A 23,249-nucleotide genomic window follows, 5' to 3' on the forward strand; every position below is an offset into this window, starting at 1 on the left:
TCTCATGCATTAGGATTTAAACACGCGGACATTTATTCGGACCCTCTTGCATGATGGCAGATATGTAATTATGGTGTTTATTTGCCATTTCCCATGCATTACGGTTTCAACACTCGAACACTTATTCGGACCCCCTTGCATGATGGCAGATATGTGGTTATGGTGTTTACTTGCCGTTTCCCATGCATTAGGGCTTAAACACTCGGACACTTATTCGGACCCTCTTGCGTGATGGCAGATATGTAATTGTGGTGTTTACTTGTCATTTCTCAAGCATTAGGACTTAAATACTCGGACCCTTATTCGGACCCTCTTGCATGATGGCAGATATGTAATTATGGTGTTTACTTGTCATTTCTCATGCATTAGGGCTTAAATACTCGGACCCTTATTCGGACCCTCTTCCATGATGGCAGATATGTAATTGTGGCGTCTATTTGCCATTTCACATGCATTAGCGTTTAAACACTCGGACACATATTCGCACCCTCTTGCATGATGGCAGATATGTAATTATGGTGTTTATTTGCCATTTCCCGTGCATTACGATTTAAATACTCGGACACTTATTCGGACCCTCTTGCATGATGGCAGATATGTAATTGTGGTGTTTATTTGCCATTTCTCATGCGTTACGGTTTAAACACTCAGACACTTATTCGAACCCTCTTGCATGATGGCAGATATGTAATTATGGTGTTTACTTGCTATTTCTCTTGCGTTATGGCTTAAACACTCGGACACTTATTCGGACCCTCTTGCATGATGGCAGGTATGTAATTATGGTGTTTATTAGCCATTTCTCTTGCATTAGGGTTTAAACACTCGGACACTTATTGGGAGCCTCTTGCATGATGGCATATATGTAATTATGTTGTTTACTTGCCATTTCCCATGCATTAGGGTTTAAACACTCGGACAGTTATTCGGGTCCGCTTGCATGATGGCAGACATGTAATTGTAGGGTTTATTTGCCATTTCTCATGCATTAGGATTTAAACACGCGGACATTTATTCGGACCCTCTTGCATGTTGGCAGATATGTCATTATGGTGTTTATTTGCCATTTCCCATGCATTACGGTTTCAACACTCGAACACTTATTCGGACCCTCTTGCATGATGGCAGATATGTAGTTATGGTGTTTACTTGCCGTTTCCCATGCATTAGGGCTTAAACACTCGGACACTTATTCGGACCCTCTTGCATGATGGCAGATATGTAATTGTGGTGTTTACTTGTCATTTCTCAAACATTAGGGCTTAAATACTCGGACCCTTATTCGGACCCTCTTGCATGATGGCAGATATGTAATTGTGGCATCTATTTGCCATTTCACATGCATTAGGGTTTAAACACTCAGACACTTATTCGGACCCTCTTGCATGATGGCAGATATGTAATTATGGTATTTATTTGCCATTTCCCGTGCATTACAGTTTAAATACTCGGACACTTATTCGTACCCTCTTGCATGATGGCAGATATGTAATTGTGGTGTCTATTTGCCATTTCTCGTGCATTAGGGTTTAAACACTCGGACACTTATTCGGACCCTCTTGCGTGATGGCAGATATGTAATTATGGTGTTTACTTGTCATTTCTCATGCATTAGGGCTTAAATACCCGGACACTTATTCGGACCCTCTTGCAAGATGGCAGATATGTAATTGTGGTGTCTATTTGCCATTTCTCATGCATTAGGGTTTAAACACTCGAACACTTATTCGGACCCTCTTGCATGATGGCAGATATGTAATTATGGTGTTTACTTGCCATTTCTCATGCATTATGGCTTAAACAATCGGACACTTATTCGGACCCTCTTACATGATGGCACAAATGTAATTGTGGTGTTTATTCGCCATTTCTCATGCATTACGGTTTAAACAATCGGACACTTATTCGAACCCTCTTGCATGATGGCAGATATGTAATTATGGTGTTTACTTGCCATTTCTCATGCATTATGGCTTAAACACTCGGACACTTATTCGGACCCTCTTGCATGATGGCAGATATGTAATTATGGTGTTTATTTGCCATTTCTCTTGCATTAGGGTTTAAACAGTCGGACACTTATTGCGACCCTCTTGCATGGTGGCAGATATGTAATTATGTTGTTTACTTGCCATTTCTAATGCATTAGGGTTTAAACACTTATTGCGACCCTCTTGCATGGTGGCAGATATGTAATTATGTTGTTTACTTGCCATTTCTAATGCATTAGGGTTTAAACACTCGGACACTTATTCGGACCCTCTTGCATGATGGGAGATATGTAATTGTAGGATTTATTTGCCATTTCCCATGCATTAGGATTTAAACACGCGGACATTTATTCGGACCCTCTTGCATGATGGCAGATATGTAATTATGGTGTTTATTTGCCATTTCCCATGCATTACGGTTTCAACACTCGGACACTTATTCGGTCCCTCTTGCATGATGGCAGATATGTAGTTATGGTGTTTACTTGCCATTTTCCATGCATTAGCGCTTAAACACTCGGACACTTATTCGGACCCTCTTGCATGATGGCAGATATGTAATTATGGTGTTTACTTGTCATTTCCCATGCATTAGGGCTTAAATACTCGGACCCTTATTCGGACCCTCTTGCATGATGGCAGATATGTAATTGTGGGGTCTATTTGCCATTTCACATGCATTAGGGTTTAAACACTCGGACATTTATTCGGACCCTCTTGCATGATGGCAGATATGTAATTATGGTGTTTACTTGCCATTTCTCATGCATTATGGCTTAAGCACTCGGACACTTATTCGTACCCTGTTGCAAGATGGCAGATATGTAATTGTGGTGTCTATTTGCCGTTTCTCATGCATTAGGGTTTAAACACTCGGACACTTATTCGGACCCCCTTGCATGATGGCAGTTATGTAATTATGGTGTTTACTTGCCATTTGTCATGCATTATGGCTTAAACAATCAGACACTTATTCGGACCCTCTTGCATGATGGCAGATATGTAATTATGGTGTTTATTTGCCATTTCTCATGCATTACGGTTTAAACACTCGGACACTTATTGGGACCCTCTTGCATGATGGCAGATATGTAATTATGGTGTTTATTTGCCATTTCTCATGCATTATGGCTTAAACACTCGGACACTTATTCGGACCCTCTTGCATGATGGCAGGTATGTAATTATGGTGTTTATTTGCCATTTCTCTTGCATCAGGGTATAAATACTCAGACACTTATTCAGACCCTCTTGCATGATGGCAGATATGTAATTATGTTGTTTACTTGCCATTTCTCATGCATTAGGGCTTAAGCACTCGGACACTTATTCGGACCCTCTTGCATGATGGCAGATATGTGGTTATGGTGTTTACTTGCCGTTTCCCATGCATTAGGGCTTAAACACTCAGACACTTATTCGGACCCTCTTGCATGATGGCGGACATGTAATTATGGTGTTTACTTGTCATGTCTCATGCATTAGGGCTTAAACACTCAGAAACTTATTCGGACCCTCTTGCATGATGGCAGATATGTAATTATGGTGTTTACTTGCCATTTCTCATGCATTAGGGTTTAAATACCCGGACACTTATTCGGACCCTCTTGCATGATGGCAGATATGTAATTGTGGTGTCTATTTGCCATTTCCCGTGCATTAGGGTTTAAACACTCGGACACTTATTCGGACCCTCTTGCATGATGGCAGATATGTAATTGTGGTGTCTATTTGCCATTTCTCGTGTATTGGGGTTTAAACACTCGGACACTTATTCGGACCCTCTTGCATGATGGCAGATATGTAATTATGGTGTTTACTTGTCATTTCTCATGCATTAGGGTTTAAATACTCGGACCCTTATTCGGACCCTCTTGCATGATGGCAGATATGTAATTGTGGCATGTATTTGCCATTTCACATGCATTAGGGTTTAAACACTCAGACACTTATTCGGACCCTCTTGCATGATGGCAGATATGTAATTATGGTATTTATTTGCCATTTCCCGTGCATTACAGTTTAAATACTCGGACACTTATTCGTACCCTCTTGCATGATGGCAGATATGCAATTGTAGTGTCTATTTGCCATTTCTCGTGCATTAGGGTTTAAACATTCGGACACTTATTCGAACCCTCTTGCATGATGGCAGATATGTAATTATGGTGTTAACTTGCCATTTCTCCTGCATTATGGCTTAAACACTCGGACACCTATTCGGACCCTCTTGCATGATGGCAGATATGTAATTATGGCATTTATTTGCCATTTCTCTTGCATTAGGGTTTAAACACTCGGACACTTATTGGGACCCTCTTGCCTGATGGCAGATATGTAATTATGTTGTTTACTTGCCATTTCTCATGCATTGGGGTTTAAACACTCGGACACTTATTCGGACCCTCTTGCATGATGGCTGATATGTAATTGTAGGGTTTATTTGCCATTTCTCATGCATTAGGATTTGAACACGCGGACATTTATTCGGACCCTCTTGCATGATGGCAGATATGTAATTATGGTGTTTATTTGCCATTTCCCATGCATTACGGTTTCAACACTCGGACACTTATTCGGACCCTCTTTCATGATGGCAGATATGTAGTTATGGTGTCTACTGGCCATTTCCCATGCATTAGGGCTTAAACACTCGGACACTTATTTGGACGCTCTTGCATGATGGCAGATATGTAATTATGGTGTTTACTTGTCATTTCTCACGCATTAGGGCTTAAATACTCGGACCTTATTCGGACACTCTTGCATGATGGCAGATATGTAATTGTGGTGTCTATTTGCCCTTTCTCATGCATTAGGTTTTAAACACTCGGACACTTATTCGGACCCTCTTGCATGATGGCAGATATGTAATCATGGTGTTTACTTGCCATTTCTCATGCATTATGGCTTAAACAATCGGACACTTATTCGGACCCTCTTGCATGATGGCAGATATGTAATTGTGGTGTTTATTTGCCATTTCTCATGCATTACGGTTTAAACACACGGACACTTATTCGAACCCTCTTGCATGATGGCAGATATGTAATTATGGTGTTTACTTGCCATTTCTCTTCCATTATGGCTTAAACACTCGGACACTTACTCAGACCCTCTTGCATGATGGCAGGTATGTAATTATGGTGTTTATTAGCCATTTCTCTTGCATTAGGGTTTAAACACTCGGACACTTATTGGGACCCTCTTGCATGATGGCAGATATGTAATTATGTTGTTTACTTGCCATTTCTCATGCAATAGGGTTTAAACACTCGAACACTTATTCGGACCCTCTTGCATGATGGCAGATATGTAATTGTAGGGTTTATTTGCCATTTCTCATGCATTAGGATTTAAACACGCGGACATTTATTCGGACCCTCTTGCATGATGGCAGATATGTAATTATGGTGTTTATTTGCCATTTCCCATGCATTACGGTTTCAACACTCGAACACTTATTCGGACCCCCTTGCATGATGGCAGATATGTGGTTATGGTGTTTGCGTGCCGTTTCCCATGCATTAGGGCTTAAACACTCGGACACTTATTCGGACCCTCTCGCGTGATGGCAGATATGTAATTGTGGTGTTTACTTGTCATTTCTCAAGCATTAGGACTTAAATACTCGGACCCTTATTCGGACCCTCTTGCATGATGGCAGATATGTAATTGTGGCGTCTATTTGCCATTTCACATGCATTAGGGTTTAAACACTCAGACACTTATTCGGACCCTCTTGCATGATGGCAGATATGTAATTGTGGCGTCTATTTACCATTTCACATGCATTAGGGTTTAAACACTCGGACACTTATTCGGACCCTCTTGCATGATGGCAGATATGTAATTATGGTGTTTACTTGCCAATTCTCTTGCATTATGGCTTAAACAATCGGACACTTATTCGGACCATCTTGCATGATGGCAGATATGTAATTGTGGTGTTTATTTGCCATTTCTCATGCGTTACGGTTTAAACACTCGGACACTTATTCGAACCCTCTTGCATGATGGCAGATATGTAATTATGGTGTTTACTTGCTATTTCTCTTGCGTTATGGCTTAAACACTCGGACACTTATTCGGACCCTCTTGCATGATGGCAGGTATGTAATTATGGTGTTTATTAGCCATTTCTCTTGCATTAGGGTTTAAACACTCGGACACTTATTGGGAGCCTCTTGCATGATGGCATATATGTAATTATGTTGTTTACTTGCCATTTCCCATGCATTAGGGTTTAAACACTCGGACAGTTATTCGGGTCCGCTTGCATGATGGCAGACATGTAATTGCAGGGTTTATTTGCCATTTCTCATGCATTAGGATTTAAACACGCGGACATTTATTCGGACCCTCTTGCATGATGGCAGATATGTCATTATGGTGTTTATTTGCCATTTCCCATGCATTACGGTTTCAACACTCGAACACTTATTCGGACCCTCTTGCATGATGGCAGATATGTAGTTATGGTGTTTACTTGCCGTTTCCCATGCATTAGGGCTTAAACACTCGGACACTTATTCGGACCCTCTTGCATGATGGCAGATATGTAATTGTGGTGTTTACTTGTCATTTCTCAAGCATTAGGGCTTAAATACTCGGACTCTTATTCAGACCCTCTTGCATGATGGCAGATATGTAATTGTGGCATCTATTTGCCATTTCACATGCATTAGGGTTTAAACACTCAGACACTTATTCGGACCCTCTTGCATGATGGCAGATATGTAATTATGGTATTTATTTCCCATTTCCCGTGGATTACAGTTTAAATACTCGGACACTTATTCGTACCCTCTTGCATGATGGCAGATATGTAATTGTGGTGTCTATTTGCCATTTCTCGTGCATTAGGGTTTAAACACTCGGACAGTTATTCGGACCCTCTTGCGTGATGGCAGATATGTAATTATGGTGTTTACTTGTCATTTCTCATGCATTAGGGCTTAAATACCCGGACACTTATTCGGACCCTCTTGCAAGATGGCAGATATGTAATTGTGGTGTCTATTTGCCATTTCTCATGCATTAGGGTTTAAACACTCGGACACTTATTCGGACCCTCTTGCATGATGGCAGATATGTAATTATGGTGTTTACTTGCCATTTCTCATGCATTATGGCTTAAACAATCGGACACTTATTCGGACCCTCTTACATGATGGCACAAATGTAATTGTGGTGTTTATTCGCCATTTCTCATGCATTACGGTTTAAACAATCGGACACTTATTCGAACCCTCTTGCATGATGGCAGATATGTAATTATGGTGTTTACTTGCCATTTCTCATGCATTATGGCTTAAACACTCGGACACTTATTCGGACCCTCTTGCATGATGGCAGATATGTAATTATGGTGTTTATTTGCCATTTCTCTTGCATTAGGGTTTAAACAGTCGGACACTTATTGCGACCCTCTTGCATGGTGGCAGATATGTAATTATGTTGTTTACTTGCCATTTCTAATGCATTAGGGTTTAAACACTTATTGCGACCCTCTTGCATGGTGGCAGATATGTAATTATGTTGTTTACTTGCCATTTCTAATGCATTAGGGTTTAAACACTCGGACACTTATTCGGACCCTCTTGCATGATGGGAGATATGTAATTGTAGGATTTATTTGCCATTTCCCATGCATTAGGATTTAAACACGCGGACATTTATTCGGACCCTCTTGCATGATGGCAGATATGTAATTATGGTGTTTATTTGCCATTTCCCATGCATTACGGTTTCAACACTCGGACACTTATTCGGTCCCTCTTGCATGATGGCAGATATGTAGTTATGGTGTTTACTTGCCATTTTCCATGCATTAGCGCTTAAACACTCGGACACTTATTCGGACCCTCTTGCATGATGGCAGATATGTAATTATGGTGTTTACTTGTCATTTCTCATGCATTAGGGCTTAAATACTCGGACCCTTATTCGGACCCTCTTGCATGATGGCAGATATGTAATTGTGGGGTCTATTTGCCATTTCACATGCATTAGGGTTTAAACACTCGGACATTTATTCGGACCCTCTTGCATGATGGCAGATATGTAATTATGGTGTTTACTTGCCATTTCTCATGCATTATGGCTTAAGCACTCGGACACTTATTCGTACCCTCTCGCATAATGGCAGATATGTAATTATGGTGTTTATTTTGCCATTTCTTATGCATTAGGGTTTAAACACTCGGACACTTATTCGGACCCTCTTGCATGATGGCAGATATGCAATTATGGTGTTTACTTGCCATTTCTCATGCGTTAGGGTCTAAACACTCGGACACTTATTCGGACCCTCTTGCATGATGGCAGATATGCAATTTCGTTGTTTACTTTCCATTTCTCATGCGTTAGGGTTTAAACACTCGGACACCTATTTGGACCCTCTTGCATGATGACAGATATGTAATTTTGCTGTTTACTTGCCATTTCTCATGCATTAGGGCTTAAACACTCGGACACTTATTCGGACCCCGTTGCATGAAGGCAGATATGTAATTATGTTGTTTACTTGCTATTTCTCATGCATTAGGGTTTAAACACTCGGACACTTAATCGGACCCTCTTGCATGATGGCAGATATGTAATTGTAGGGTTTATTTGCCATTTCTCATGCATTAGGATTTAAACACGCGGACACTTATTCGGACCCTCTTGCATGATGGCAGATATGTAATTATGGTGTTTATTTGCCATTTCCCATGCATTACGGTTTCAGCACTCGGACACTTATTCGGACCGCCTCGCATGATTGCAGATATGTAGTTATGGTGTTTACTTGCCATTTCCCATGCATTAGGGCTTAAACACTCGGACACTTATTCGGACCCTCTTGCATGATGGCAGATATGTAATTATGGTGTTTACTTGTCATTTCTCATGCATTAGGGCTTAAATACTCGGACCCTTATTCGGACCCTCTTCCATGATGGCAGATATGTAATTGTGGCGTCTATTTGCCATTTCACATGCATTAGCGTTTAAACACTCGGACACATATTCGCACCCTCTTGCATGATGGCAGATATGTAATTATGGTGTTTATTTGCCATTTCCCGTGCATTACGATTTAAATACTCGGACACTTATTCGGACCCTCTTGCATGATGGCAGATGTGTAATTGTGGTGTCTATTTGCCATTTCTCGTGCATTACGGTTTAAACACTCAGACACTTATTCGGACCCTCTTGCATGATGGAAGATATGTAATTATGGTGTTTACTTGTCATTTCTAATGGATGGCTTAAATACCCGGACACTTATTCGGACCCTCTTGCAAGATGGCAGATTTGTAATTGTGGTGTCTATTTGGCATTTCTTATGCATTATGGCTTAAGCACTCGGACACTTATCCGGACCCTCTCGCATGATGGCAGATATGTAATTATGGTGTTTATTTTGCCATTTCTTATGCATTAGGGTTTAAACACTAGGACACTTATTCGGACCCTCTTGCATGATGGCAGATATGCAATTATGGTGTTTACTTGCCATTTCTTATGCGTTAGGGTTTAAACACTCGGACACTTATTCGGACCGTCTTGCATGATGGCCGATATGCAATTATGTTGTTTACTTGCCATTTCTCATGCGTTAGGGTTTAAACACTCGGACACTTATTTGGACCCTCTTGCATGATGACAGATATGTAATTGTAGGGTTTATTTGCCATTTCTTATGCATTAGGATTTAAACCCTCGGACATTTATTGGGACCCTCTTACTTGCCATTTCTCATGCATTATGGCTTAAGCACTCGGACACTTATTCGGACCATCTCGCATGATGGCAGATATGTAATTATGGTGTTTATTTTGCCATTTCTTATGCATTAGGGTTTAAACACTCGGACACTTATTCGGACCCTCTTGCATGATGGCAAATATGCAATTATGGTGTTTACTTTCCATTTCTCATGCGTTAGGGTTTAAACACTTGGACACTTATTCGGACCCTCTTGCATGATGGCAGATATGTATTTATGTTGTTTACTTGCCATTTCTCATGCATTAGGGTTTAAACACTCAGACACTTATTCAGACCCCCTTGCATGATGGAAGATATGTAATTGTAGGGTTTATTTGCCATTTCTCATGCATTAGGATTTAAACCCTCGGACATTTATTCGGACCCTCTTGCGTGATGGCAAATATGTAATTATGGTGTTTATTTGCCATTTCCCATGCATTACGGTTTCAACACTCGGATACTTCTTTGGACCCTCTAGCATGATGGCAGATATGTAGTTATGGTGTTTACCTGCAATTTCCCATGCATTAGGGCTTAAACACTCGGACACTTATTCGGACCCACTTGCATGATGGCAGATATGTAATTATGGTGTTTACTTGTCATTTCTCATGCATTATGGCTTAAACAATCGGACCCTTATTCGGACCCCCTTGCATGATGACAGATATGTAATTGTGGTGTCTATTTGCCATTTCTCATGCATTAGGGTTTAAACACTCGGACACTTATTCGGATCCTCTTGCATGATGGCAGAAATGTAATTATGGAGTTTACTTGCCATTTCTCATGCATTATGGCTTAAACAATCGGACACTTATTCGGACCCTCTTGCATGATGACAGATATGTAATTGTGGTGTCTATTTGCCATTTCTCGTGCATTAGGGTTTAAACACTCGGACACTAATTCGGACCCTCTTGCATGATGGCCGATATGTAATTATGTTGTTTACTTGCCATTTCTCATGCATTAGGGTTTAAACACGCGGACACTTATTCGGACCCTCTTGCATGATGGCAGATATGTAATTTTGATGTTTATTTGCCATTTCCCATGCATTATGGATTAAACACTCGGATACTTATTCGGACCCCTTGCATGATGGCAGATATGTAGTTACGGTGTTCACTTGCCATTTCTGATGCATTAGGGTTTAAACACTCGGACACTTATTTAGACCCTCTTGTATGATGGCAGATATGTAATTATGTTGTTTACTAGCCATTTCTCATGCAGTAGGGCTTAAACACTCGGATACTTATTCAGACCCTCTTGCATGATGCCAGATATATAATTATGGTGTTTATTTGCCATTTGTCATGCATTAGCTTTTAAACACTTGGATACTTATTCGGACCCTCTTGCATGATGCCAGATATGTAATTATGGTGTTTACTTGCCATTTCTCATGCATTAGGGTTTAAACACTCGGACACTTATTCGGACCCTCTTGCACAATGGTAGATTTGTAATTATGGTGTTTATTTGCCATTTCTCATGCATTAGGGTTTAAATACTCGGACACTTATTCGGACCCTCTTGCATGATGGCAGATATGTAATTGTCATGTTTACTTGCCATTTCTCATGCATTCGGGTTTAAACACTCGGACACTTATTCTGACCGTCTTGCATGAGGGCAGATTTGTAATTATGGTGTTTACTTGCCATTTCTCATGCATTAGGGTTTAAATAGTTAGACTCTTATTCGGACCCTCTTGCATGATGGCAGATGTGTAACTGTAGTGTTTATTTTCCTTATCTCTTGCATTAGGATATAAATAGTCGGACACTTATTCAGACCCTCTTGCATGATGGCAAATATGTGATTATGGTGTTTACCTGGCATTTCTCATGCATTAGTGCTTAAACACTCGGACACTTACTCAGACCATCTTTCCTGATGGCAGATATGTAATTACGGTGTTTATTTGCCATTTCTCATGCATTAGGGTTTAAATACTCGGACACTTATTCGGTCCCTCTTGCATGATGGCAGATATGTAGTTATGTTGTTTACTTGCCATTTCCCATGCATTGGGGCTTAAACACTCGGACACTTATTCGGATCCTCTTGCATGATGGCAGATATGTAATTATGGTGTTTACTTGTCATTTCTCATGCATTAGGGCTTAAACACTCGAAAACTTATTCGGATACTCTTGCATGATGGTAGATATGTAATTGTGGTGTCTATTTGCCATTTCTCATGCATTATGGCTTAAACACTCGGACACTTATTCGGACCCTCTTGCATGATGGCAGATATGTATTTATGGTGTTTATTTGCCATTTCTCTTGCATTAGGGTTTAAACGCTCAGACACTTATTTGGACCCTCTTTCATGATGATAGATATGTAATTATGTTGTTTACTTGCCATTTCTCTTGCATTAGGGCTTAAACACTCATACACTTATTCGGACCCTCTTGCATGAAGGCAGGTATGTAATAATGGGGTTTATTTGCCATTTCTCATGCATTAGGGTTCAAACACTCGGACATTTATTCGGACCCTCTTGCATGGTGACAGATATGTAATTATGTTATTTACTTGCCATTTCTCATGCATTAGGGTTTGAACACTCGGACACTTATTCGGGCCCTCTTACAAGATAGCAGATATTTAATTATGGGGTTTACTGGCCATTTCTCATGCATTAGGGTTTAAACACTCGGACATTTATTCAGAGCCTCTTGCATGATGGCAGATATGTAATTATGGTGTTTATTTGACATTTCCCATGCATTACGGGTTACACACTCGGACACTTATTCGGACCCTCTTGCATGATGGCAGATATGTAGTTATGGTGTTCACTTGCCATTTCCCATGCATTAAGGCTTAAACACTCGGACACTTCTTCAAACCCTCTTGCATGATGGTAGATATGTAATTATGGTGTTTACTTGTCATTTCTCAAGCATTAGGGCTTAAATACTCGGACAATTATTCGGACCCTCTTGCATGGTGGCAAATATGTAATTGTGGTGTCTATTTGCCATTTCCCATTCATTAGGGTTTAAACACTCGGACACTTATTCGGACCCTCTTGCATGCATGGCAGATATGTAATTATGGTGTTTACTTGCCATTTCTCATGAATTATGGCTTAAACAATCGGACACTTATTCGGACCCTCTTGCATGATGGCAGATATGTAATTATGGTGTTTATTTGCCATTTCTAACGCATTAGGGTTTAAACACTCGGACACTTATTTGAACCCCCTTGCATGATGGCAGATATGTAATTGTGGTGTTTACTTGCCATTTCTTGTGCATTAGGGTTTACACACTCGGACACTCATTTCGACCCTTTTGCATGATGGCAGATATGTAATTATGGTGTTTATTTGCGATTTCTCATGCATTAGGGTTTAAACACTCGGACATTTATTCGGATGCTCTTGCATGACGGCAGATATGTAATTATGGTGTTTATTTGCCATTTCCCATGCATTACGGTTTAATTACTCGGACACTTATTCGGACGCTCTTGCACGATGGCATATATGTAATTGTGGTGTCTGTTTGCCATTTCTCGAGCATTAGGGTTTAAACATTCGGGCACTTATTCGGACCCTCTTGCATGATGGCAGATATGTAATTATGGTGTTTGCTTGCCATTTCTCAGGCATTATGGCTTAAACACTCGGACACTTATTCGGACTCTCATGCATGATGGCAGATATGTGATTATGATGTTTACTTGTCATTTCCCATGCATTAGGGCTTAAACAGTCGGACACTTATTCGGACCCTCTTACATGATGGCAGATATGTAATTGTGGTGTTTATTTGCCATTTCTCATGCATTAGGGTTTAAACACTCGAACACTTATTCGGACCCTCTTGTATGATGGCAGATATGGAATTATGGTGTTTATTTTCCATTTCTCATGCATTAGGGTTTAAACACTCGAACATTTATTCGGACGCTCTTGCGTGATGGCAGATATGTAATTATGGTGTTTATTTGCCATTTCCCATGCATTACGGTTTAAATACTCGGACACTAATTCGGACCCTCTTGCACGATGGCAGATATGTAATTGTGGTGTCAATTTGCCATTTCTCGTGCATTAGGGTTTAAACACTCAGACACTTATTTGGACCCTCTTGCATGAAGGCAGATATGTAATTATGTTGTTTACTTGCCATTTCTCATGCATTAGGGCTTAAACACTCGGACACTTATTCGGACCCTCTTGCATGATGGCAGATATGTAATTATGGGGATTATTAGCCATTTCTCATGCATTAGGGTTTAAACGCTCGGACATTTATTCGGACCCTCTTGCATGATGGCAGATATGTAATTATGGTGTTTATTTGCCATTTCCCATGCATTATGGTTTAAACCCTCGGACACTTATTCGGACCCTCTTGCATGATGGCAGATACGTAATTGTGGCGTCTATTTGCCATTTCTCATGCATTACGGTTTAAACACTCGGACACTTATTCGGATCCTCTTGCATGATGGCAGATATGTAATTCTGGTGTTTACTTGCCATTTCTCATGCATTATGGCTTAAACACTCGGACACTTCTTCGGACCCTCTTGCATGATGGCAGATATGTAATTATGGTGTTTATTTGCCATTTCTCATGCATTAGGGTTTAAACACTCGAACACTTATTCCGACCCTCTTGCATGTTGGCAGATATGTAATTATGGTGTTTACTTGCCATTTCTCATGCATTAGGGTTTAAACACTCGGACACTTATTTGGACCCTCTTCCATGATGGCAGATATGTAATTATGTTGTTTACGTGCCATTTCTCATGCATTAGGGCTTAAACACTCGGACAGTTATTCGGACCCTCTTGCATGATGGCCGATATGTAATTATGGGGTTTATTAGCCATTTCTCATGCATTAGGGTTTAAACACTCGGACATTTATTCAGACCCTCTTGCAAGAAGGCAAATATGTAATTATGGTGTTTATTTGCCATTTCCCACGCGTTACTGTTTAAACACTCGGACGCTTATTCGGACCGTCTTGCATGATGGCAGATATGTAGTTATGGTGTTTAGTTGCAATTCCCACGCATTAGGGCTTAAACGCTCGGACACTAATTCGGACCCTCTTGCATGATGGCCGATATGTAATTATGTTGTTTACTTGCCATTTCTCATGCATTAGGGTTTAAACACGCGGACACTTATTCGGACCCTCTTGCATGATGGCAGATATGTAATTATGGGGTTTCTTTGCCATTTCTCATGCATTAGGGTTTAAACACTCGGACCTTTATTCGGACCCTCTTGCATGATGGCAAATATGTAATTTTGATGTTTATTTGCCATTTCCCATGCATTATGGATTAAACACTCGGATACTTATTCGGACCCTCTTGCATGATGGCAGATATGTAGTTACGGTGTTCACTTGCCATTTCTCATGCATTAGGGTTTAAACACTCGGACACTTATTTACACCCTCTTGTATGATGGCAGATATGTAATTATGTTGTTTACTAGCCATTTCTCATGCAGTAGGGCTTAAACACTCGGATACTTATTCGGAGCCTCTTGCATGATGCCAGATATATAATTATGGTGTTTATTTGCCATTTGTCATGCATTAGCTTTTAAAGACTTGGATACTTATTTGGACCCTCTTGCATGATGCCAGATATGTAATTATGGTGTTTACTTGCCCATTTCTCATGCATTAGGGTTTAAACACTCGGACACTTATTCGGACCCTCTTGCACAATGGTAGATTTGTAATTATGGTGTTTATTTGCCATTTCTCATGCATTAGGGTTTAAATACTCGGACACTTATTCGGACCCTCTTGCATGATGACAGATATGTAATTGTCGTGTTTACTTGCCATTTCTCATGCATTCGGGTTTAAACACTCGGACACTTATTCCGACCCTCTTGCGTGAGGGCAGATTTGTAATTATGGTGTTTACTTGCCATTTCTCATGCATTAGGGTTTGAATACTCGGACTCTTATTCGGACCCTCTTGCATGATGGCAGATGTGTAACTGTAGTGTTTATTTTCCATATCTCTTGCATTAGGATATAAATACTCGGACACTTATTCAGACCCTCTTGCATGATGGCAAATATGTGATTATGGTGTTTACCTGGCATTTCTCATGCATTAGTGCTTAAACACTCGGACACTTACTCGGACCCTCTTTCCTGATGGCAGATATGGAATTACGGTGTTTATTTGCCATTTCTCATGCATTAGGGTTTAAATACTCGGACACTTATTCGGTCCCTCTTGCATGATGGCAGATATGTAGTTATGTTGTTTACTTGCCATTTCCCATGCATTAGGGCTTAAACACTCGGACACTTATTCGGATCCTCTTGCATGATGCCAGATATGTAATTATAGTGTTTACTTGTCATTTCTCATGCATTAGGGCTTAAACACTCGAAAACTTATTCGGGCACTGTTGCATGATGGTAGATATGTAATTGTGGTGTCTATTTGCCATTTCTCATGCATTAGGGTTTAAACACTCGGACACTTATTTGGACCCTCTTGCATGATGGCAGATATGTAATTATGGTGTTTAGTTGCCATTTCTCATGCATTAGGGCTTAAACACTCGGACACTTATTCGGACCCTCTTGCATGATGGCAGATATGTAATTATGGTGTTTGTTTGCCATTTCTCATGCAATAGGGACACTTATTCGGACCCTTTTGCATGATAGCAGATATGTAATGTCACGCCCTAGACTTGCCCCTAAAAGTTTGGGCATGACCTAAGCAGAAAAGGACACTTAACCTGGTTCCATAGAGGGGCCTGACCGGAAGCTGTAAAACATAAGTGATATAAACCAGAAAATATGACGTCCATTGAGCTACTAAGTCATGCCAGGATCATAAACATTTCATAGGACAAGTACATCAAAAGCCAAAATACATTTAAGAGTTAGTTATATACAGGCATATACAAAACCAACCCCGAGGTGGGGTATATAACAAAATCATTAAGTACATAATAACTTAAGCCAATAGCAAAAGTGTAAGCCACTATCTAACAACTCCACAAAAGTAGGGTCCCGACCCCAAGCTTGGCTGTGCCTAGGATGACAAAAGTATGACGATGCCGAGCTAAGATCGACCTCCTGGTTGATTACCTACAGAAACAGGCATAACACAGGGTGAGCCAAGCTCAGTGAACAATAGTACTGGTATGCTTGTAAACATAATTAATGCTGAAATCATGTAATCAGTCTGTCTCTATACGGATTATTGGGACAACATAATTGGTTTATAATTGTCATAATGTGGCCCCTGGCCTAAGAACTTCACACATTCAGAAAAGGGTCCTTGGGTTAATAATTTACAATTCATCACATAGACCTTTGGTTCTTTTTGATTCACAAGCTTACAATAGCATAAGTTCATATTTCACACATCGGCCCTTGGCCTCATAATTTCATCATTCACAAACGGCCTTGGCCACATTGATTCACAATTCACAAATGACCCTTGGTCACGTAGTTTCACATTAGGGCTCGTAGCCACATTGACTCACAAATGGCTCTAAGCCACATTGATTCATAAATGGCTCTAAGCCACATTGGTTCACGAGTTCACAATTGCCTTGATACATTCCATTAATCACAAGCTTTCACATAAGATGTGTACAACTTCACAACCTTTTTCAATGTTTCCACAATTTCGTATTGAATCACTTATAGCAAATATATCATTTCATGCCAGCACAAGCTTGATAGTGAGGTTCGTAACGTCAAGATATAACGTCAATACATAATATGATAAAACTTTCAACAAGGGTCACAACGTCAATAAAAATAAATATTGAGTAGAGATACATTGAAGTACTATTACTCACTGTGTTGTGTCGGTGCACTTCCATTTGAGGCGTTTCCTACACACATGAAAAATCACATTAGTCCCTTTTATCCTTGTTAAATCAACATTCGGTTATCTTACTTTGATTGAATTAATGAACATTCAAACAATATAAATTGCAGGTTTTGACAACATTAGAGGACCCAACACGCAAAACGGTGCATCCCAACTTTTCTGGCTTGAGCCGCACGTGCGGCTAGGATCTCCCGCACGTGCGGCACACCTCCCGCACGTGCGGCATTGAGGCCCCGCACGTGTTTTTTTTGCAGTGTTGAAGTCCAAAATTTGCCATTTTCCCGCACGTGCGGCCTTAGGCCCCGCACGTGTGGCGATTCTGCACCAAAAGTCCGAAAATTCTGCACAAGTTCTTCCTCTTGTAGACATGTTTTGGGCCTCAAAATCTAGCTTGAAATTACTAATATATAAGCTCAAAGCATATGAATACATGTGAACAAGGATCAAATTACATATTTCATTTGAGTAAAAATCAAATCATGAATCCACAACTTAAATTCACTCCAATTCACAAGATTCCTACTTGTTCTCACATCTCAACTCATAAACATAAAATCATGCCACATATTTGAATTCAGACAAGCCAATTGAAGAAATAGAGTAAGGCCTCTCATAGGTACTTCAAATTGAGTCAAAACATGCAAAGTAAGGTCATTTTGCTAATTTACTTCTCATACTCACAACACCACAATCCCAACTCTTAGGTACATGATTATAGGAACATCTTCACATAAATTATGACAAGAGGGGTTGTGGATGAAAATTAGATAAACATTTACATACCTTAAGCCCAAATCTCAACCTTCTTGAGGACCTTCTCTCTCTACCCCTTCAATTCTTAAGTTTAGAGTTAGGAATTCCTTGGCTTGTCAAATGACCAAGAACACACATATATATTTCTATAAAGAGAGAATGAGACGAAAATCAATCGTTTACACATCCGAAAATTGACATTTCACAGAAGTGCTTAATATTACCTAAAAATTATGCTGGTTCCAAATATATGATCAATTTTGACTTATTAAGCCGTTAAGGCCCTCAATTTCTACTTTATCGTTCTAGTAGTAACAGATACATTTCTTTCCTAACAGATACAATTCATTCCGCAAGGCATTACAACATAGTTACTTGAACTTTTCATTTTAGGCATTTAATAGCACATAATAAAGGACTAACATATATCACAAGCACACATGAGGGTCGGGTTGTTACATGTAATTATGGTGTTTATTTCCCACTTCTCATGCATTAGGGTTTAAACACTCGAACACTTATTCCGACCCTCTTGCATGATGGCAGATATGTAATTATGGTTTTTATTTGCCATTTGTCATGCATTAGGGTTTGAACACTCGGACACTTATTCGGACCCTCTTGCAAGATGGCAGATATGTAATTATGGTGTTTACTTGCCATTTCTCATGCATTAGGGTTTAAACACTCGAACACTTACTAAGACCCTCTTGCGTGATGGCAGATATGTAATTATGGTGTTTATTTGCCATTTCTCATGCATTAGGGTTTAAATCCTCGGACACTTATTCGGTTCCTCTTGCATGATGGCAGATATATAATTATAGTGTTTACTTAACATTTCTCAGGCATTAGGGTTGAAACACTCAGACACTTATTCCGACCATCTTGAATGAGGGCAGATATGTAATTATCATATTTACTTGCCATTTTCCATGCATTAGGGTTTAAACACTCGGACACTTATTCGGACCCTCTTACATGATGGAAGATATGTAATTATGGTGTTTATTTACCATTTTTCTTGCATTAGGGTATAAACACTCGGACACTTATTCAGACCCCCTTGCATGATGGCAGATATGTAATTGTGGTGTTTACTTGTCATTTCTCATGAATTAGGGCTTAAACACTCGGACACTTATTAGAACCCTCTTGCATGATGGCAGATATGTAATTATGGTTTTTATTTGCCATTTCTCATGCATTAGGGTTTAAACACTCGGACACTTATTCGGACCCTCTTGCATGATGGCAGATATGTAATTATGGTGTTTATTTGCCATTTCTCATGCATTAGGGTTTAAACACTCGAACACTTATTCGGACCCTCTTGCATGTTGGCAGATATGTAATTATGGTGTTTACTTGCCATTTCTCATGCATTAGGGTTTAAACACTCGGACACTTATTTCGACCCTCTTGCATGATGACAGATATGTAATTATGTTGTTTACTTGCCATTTCTCTTGCATTAGGGCTTAAACACTCGAACACTTATTTGGACCCTCTTGCATGATGGCAAATATGTAATTATGGGGTTTATTAGCCATTTTTCAGGCATTAGGGTTTAAACACTCGGGCATTTATTCGGACCCTCTTGCATAAAGGCAGATATGTAATTATGGTGTTTATTTGCCATTTCCCATGCATTCCGGTTTAAACACTCAGACGCTTATTCGGACCCTCTTGCATGATGGCAGATATGTAGTTACGGTGTTTATTTTCCATTTCCCACGCATTAGGGCTTAAACACTCGGACAGTTATTCGGACCCTGTTGCATGATGGCAGATATGTAATTATGTTGTTTACTTGCCATTTCTCATGCATTAGGGTTTAAACACTCGGACACTTATTCGGACCCTCTTGCATGATGGCAAGTATGTAATTATGGGGTTTATTTGCCATTTCTCATGCATTAGGGTTTAAACACTCTGACATTTATTCGGACCCTCTTGCATGATGGCGGATATGTAATTATGGTGTTTATTTGCCATTTCCCATGCATTATAGATTAAACCGTCGGACACTTATTCGGACCCTCTTGCATGATGGCAGATATGTAGTTATGGTGTTCAATTGCCATTTTTCATGCATTTGGGTTTAAACACTCGGACACTTATTTAGACCCTCTATCATGATGGCAGATATTTAATTATGTTGTTTACTAGCCGTTTCTCATGCAATAGGGCTTAAACACTCGGACACTTATTCAGACCCTCTTGCATGATGCCAGATATATAATTATGGTGTTTATTTGCCATTTGTCATGCATTAGCGTTTAAACACTTGGACACTTATTCGGACCCTCTTGCATGATGGGAGATATGTAATTATGGTGTTTACTTGCCATTTCTCATGCATTCGGGTTTAAACACTCGGACACTGATTCCGACCCTCTTGCATGGGGGCAGATATGTAATTATGGTGTTTAGTTGCCATTTCCCATGCATTAGGGTTTAAATACTCGGACACTTATTCGGACCCTCTTGCATGACGGCAGATGTGTAATTGTGGTTTTTATTTGCCATGTCTCTTGCATTAGGATATAAATACTCGGACACTTATTCAGACCCTCTTGCATGATGGCAGATATGTAATTATGGTGTTTACTTGCCATTTCTCATGCATTAGTGCTTAAACACTCGGACACATATTCGGACCCTCTTGCATGATGAGAGATATGTAATTACGGTGTTTGTTTGCCATTTCTCATGCGTTAGGGTTTAAATACTTGGACACTTATTCGGTCCCTCTTGCATGATGGCAGATATGTAGTTATGGTGTCAACTTGCCATTTCCCATGCATTAGGGCTTGAACACTCGGACACTTCTTCGGACCCTCTTGCATGACGACAGATATGTAATTATGGTTTTTACTTGTTATTTCTCATGCATTCGGGTTAGGCACTCGGAAACTTATTCGGACACTCTTGCATGATGGTAGATATGTAATTGTGGTGTCTATTTGCCATTTCTCATGCATTAGGGTTTAAACACTCGGACACTTATTTGGACCCTCTTGCATGATGGCAGATATGTAATTATGGTGTTTACTTGCCATTTCTCATGCATTAGGGCTTGAACACTGGGACACTTATTCGGACCCTCTTGCATTGTGGCAGATATGTAATTATGGTGTTTGTTTGCCATTTCATGTGCATTAGGGTTTATACACTCGGACACTTTTTCGGACCCTCTTGCATGATGGCAGATATGCAATTATTGTGTTTATTTGCCATTTCTCATGCATTAGGGTTTAAATACTCGGACACTTATTCGGACTCTCTTGCATGATGGCAGATATGTCATTATGGTGTTTACTTGCCATTTTTCATGCATTATGGTTTAAACACTCGGACACTTATTCCGACCCTCTTGCACGAGGGCGGATATGTAATTATGGTGTTTACTTGCCTTTTCTCATCCATTAGGGTTTAAACACTCGGACACTTATTTGGACACTCTTGCATGATGGCAGATATGTAATTATTTTATTTACTAGCCATTTCTCATGCATTAGGGCTTAAACACTCGGACCCTCTTGCATGATGGCAGATATGTAATTACGGGGTTTATTTTCCAATTCTCACGCATTAGGGTATAAACACTCGGACACTTATTCTGACCCTCATGCATAATGGCAGATATGTAATTATGGTGTTTACTTGCCATTTCTCATGCATTAGGGATTAAACCCTCGGACACTTATTCGGATCCTCTTGCATGATGGCAGATATGTTATTATGGTGTTTATTTGCCATTTCTCTTGGATTTGGGTATAATTACTGGGACACTTATTCAGATCCTCTGGCATGATGGCAGATATGTAATTGTGGTGTTTACTTGCTTTTTCTCATGCATTAGGGCTTAAACACTCGGACAGTTATTCGGACCCTCTTGCATGATGGTAGATATGAAATTATGGTGTTTACTTGCCATTTCCCATGCATTTGGGTTTGAACCCTCAGACACTTATTCGGACCCTCTTGCATGATGGCAGATATGTAATTATTGTGTTTATTTGCCATTTCTCATGCATTAGGGTTTAAATACTCGGATACTTATTCGGACTGTCTTGCATGATGGTAGATATGTAATTATGGTGTATACTTGACATTTCTCATGCATTGTGGTTTAAATACTCGGACACTTATTCCGACCCTCTTGCATGAGGGCAGATATGTAATTATGGTGTTTACATGTCATTTCTCATGCATTAGGGTTTAAACACTCGAACACTTATTCGGACCCTCTTGCATGATGGCGGATATGTAATTATGGTGTTTACTTGCCTTTTCTCATGCATTAGGGTTCAAACACTCGGACACTTATTTGGACACTCTTGCATGATGCAGATATGTAATTATTTTATTTACAAGTCATTTCTCATGCATTAGTGCTTAAACATTCGGACACTTATTCAGACCCTCTTGCATGATGGCAGATATGTAATTATGGTGTTTATTTGCCATTTCTCTTGCATTTGGGTTTAAACAGTCGGACACTTATTCGGACCCTCTTGCATAATAGCAGATATGTAATTACGGTGTTTATTTTCCATTTCTATTGCATTAGGGTATAAATACTCGGACACTTATTCAGACCCTCTTGCATGATGGCGGATATGTAATTATGGTGTTTACTTGGCATTTCTCATGCATTAGGGCCTAAACACTCGGACACATATTCGGACCCTCTTGCATGATGGCAGATATGTAATTATGGTGTTTATTTGCCATTTCTCTTGCATTAGGGTTCAAACACTCAGACACTTATTCGGACCCTCTTGCATGATGGCAGATATGTAATTATGGTGTTTCCTTGCCATTTCTCATGCATTAGGGT

The sequence above is a fragment of the Camellia sinensis genome, unplaced genomic scaffold, assembly GCF_055761805.1.
Source record: "Camellia sinensis isolate YWXY unplaced genomic scaffold, ASM5576180v1 Unanchor6, whole genome shotgun sequence".
NCBI lineage: Eukaryota > Viridiplantae > Streptophyta > Magnoliopsida > Ericales > Theaceae > Camellia > Camellia sinensis.